Source organism: Colobus angolensis, unplaced genomic scaffold (genome assembly GCF_000951035.1).
Source record: "Colobus angolensis palliatus isolate OR3802 unplaced genomic scaffold, Cang.pa_1.0 Scaffold295, whole genome shotgun sequence".
In the NCBI taxonomy this organism is placed as follows: Eukaryota; Metazoa; Chordata; class Mammalia; order Primates; family Cercopithecidae; genus Colobus; species Colobus angolensis.
Genome location: NW_012116210.1, coordinates 1834107 through 1837097, shown reverse-complemented (window position 1 = coordinate 1837097; position 2991 = coordinate 1834107). Strand labels below are relative to the sequence as shown.

The window sequence follows — 2991 nt, the reverse complement described above, 5'->3', positions numbered from 1 at the left end:
TGGGCACAGACAACCCGAGGCTGGTACAAATGCACAGGGAGGCAGGGCATAAGGACCCCGCTTGGCAGGGTGGTGTGCAGGCTGGCCATATCCAGAGGGCCACGAGAAACCACCCTCAGGCACAGGCAAACAGGCCAGCAGGCAGGTACTCAGAGTGCATCAGGGTGGCACTGCTGGCGTGAGGCCTGGAATGTTCCAGTGTCCAAACTGGGAAGACGACAGTGACATGGTCATTGGGCCAGGACTGTGAAATCATAAAGCAATTGTGCACACTAGGCACATGGGGCAGAGCACGACTAGATGTCCCCCATGCACACGCACCGCTGGTGGGCCATGAAGCAAGAGTAAGCCAAACAGAACATTGGAGCAAGGAAGAGAAGCCCTGTTTCTCCTGCAGTGTCCCTCAGCACCCTCTACTGACAGCTCAGCATCATGCGCATTGTAAGGAGAAATGCCTCAAGAGCCCAGCCCATCGCTGCAGACCTGAGATGACTGATAACTGCCACGCTCATGCCATTGAAAGTGGCTCCGCAGTTTACCTGGTTGGTTAACAGGAATGTGGACTCAATGTTGGCCTCTATCTAATGAGACAGATGCCAGAATTTCCCTGGCATGATGTGGATGCAGGTATCCAAAGGCTCAGGGAAGTAGGAATGTAGGGCTGGATTGATCACATCTGGCCTCCTCACTCACCTCCCAGTGCCATGCTCTGGGTCCAAAAGCAACTTCCTTTATGAAGGCACTGAGCAAGGGAGCACCTACAAACCTGAAAAGCTCTGTGGTGGCTCATGCAACAAGACGTGACGATGAGAGATCCCACCACCATGGATGTGCTCCCTGGTTTCAGTGGGGATAATGGAGGCAGTAGAGGCCAGGCAGCAGCAGTTAATTACCAGACAACCATTTACAGTAAAGGGCAGCAGGGCGGTAGTAGTATTAAAGGATTTTTGGCTACTGATAATTGACTACACTGTCCCTAAGAATGAAATCGATAGGTAGCCTACTAAAATGTTGCTTGAGATATGTAACAGGAAAAACTCCAGACCTGGTAGCCAAAAAACTGACTCGAGTCATCACTATGGAGCGTTATACCTGTCACCCAGCTTCCAGTATGAAAATGATTCCCAGATCCAAAGCCTCTTGATTGAAGGGGAGGCCAGGTCTCCCTGAGGAAGGAGCCTGAAGCAGCGCCACATATACGTGCTTATGAGTATTCTTTGACCCTTTCCCAAAGAAACCTCTTGCCATTTACTTGAAGGGTTATGTACTAGGGAAAAGAAAACACCCATATCTCCCAGGGATTACTGAACATGGGTTCTGAATTAACACTAATTACTGTGGCCTACCAGTGAAAGTCAGGACTCACGGTGGTCAGTTGATCAAAGGAACCTTGAGCAAAGTTTGAATTACAGAGGGTGAATAGGGCCATGAAACCAACCTGTGGTTATTTCTTAGTACCTGAATATATCACTGAAATAAACATACATGAAAAATGGCAGAATCTCCCCGTTGGCACTAAGATCCATTGAGTAAGAGCTATTATCCTAGAAAGATTCAAGTGAAAGCCCCTGGAATGTCCTCCTTACCAGGATAGTAAACCTGATCCCCAGGGGCTGGGCGCAGTGGCTCAGGCCTGTAATCCCAGCACTTTGGCAGGCCGAGGTGGGCGGATCACCTGAGGTCAGGAGTTCGAGACCAGCCTGGCCAAAGTGGTGAATCTCTGCCTCTACTAAAAATACAAAAATTAGCCGAGTGTGGTGGCACCTGCCTGTAGTCCCAGCTACTAGTCCCAGCTACTAGGGAGGTTGAGGCAGAACAATTGACTGAACCTGGGAGGCAGAGGTTGCAGTAAGCCAAGACCACGCCACTGCAGTCCAACCTGGGCAACAGAGTGATACCATATCCTAAAAAAAAAAAAAAAAAAAATCCCCAAGGAAACTGAAGAGAATCATGCCACCAGCAAAGAGTTGAAAGATGAAGGGCTAGTTACAGCTATTCCATCGTAATTTAATTCGCTATTTGACCTGGGCAGAAGGGAGATGAATCTTTGAAAATGGCTGGGTTAGCAAGAAGGTAGTAGGTGAGGAGAGGATCGCAGTTGCAGCGTCTGTTTCAGATGCAGTCTTGACACAGCTCCCGGCATATGGTATATCCCAGCGTCTGCATGACCTCCCTGAGACCCCTCTCCCCAGACCCTATCATGACCTGCCATTTCCAGATAGGTTCGGTGCCCATCGCTGGCCTCTCATCAATACTGCTTACCCATCCCGCAGCCCCCTCGCCGCCCCACACAGTGTTCCCAGTCACTCCTCCATTAGACGGCCTTGAACCCCGCCGCGCTCGCAGCGCCGTCCTGGACTGTGACCACCCGGACTCCCGCCCTAACCCAGAGCTGTGCGCGACCCCCCGGCGACGGCCAGTACCCCAGGGCAAGGGCAAGGGCGAGGGCAGGTCGAGGAGTCGGGGGCTGCTCCAGGCCCTCACAAGCGCTCTTTCCTGGGCACTCGGGACGCAGCGCGAGGGTGGACATGGCGGGGTTCTTCTTACCAGGTTCACCAGGTCGCCGGATACTCGTCGCAGATACGTCTTTTCCCCTTATTTTCAGCCCGGGACTTTGACCAGCAAACGAAACGTTTTTTTTCGGTGGGGTTGTAAGGACAGCAAACAAAAGTATTGTGCCCCGTGTGAGGATCGAACTCACGACCTTCAGATTATGAGACTGACGCGCTACCTACTGCGCTAACGAGGCACCTAACAAACGTTTCCGGACAGAGAATTATGAGTGCATATGGCTGGTGTGCTGCGCATGCTCAGTTTTACTCTTACCACTGCTGTAAATCCCGTACAGAGCACTCGGAATTCTAGTTCCGCTGCTGTCCCGTTTGTCAATTAACAAACACTGTGGTTGGCTTGTCAGTGCCTCGCTGGGTAGCGGCGACACGGAGAAGGGGAATTTTTCCTCCTATTGTGAACCGTTATTTTTGTATAGTG

The 2991-nt window shown here is 51.5% G+C and overlaps 1 non-coding gene across 1 annotated transcript; it reads right to left on the bottom strand.

Moving 5' to 3' along the window:
- Window positions 1–2676: 2676 nt before the first annotated feature.
- Window positions 2677–2749, bottom strand: TRNAM-CAU. The gene has a single exon. It is a non-coding gene; the product is annotated as a tRNA-Met (tRNA).
- Between the last annotated feature and the right edge of the window lie 242 nt (window positions 2750–2991).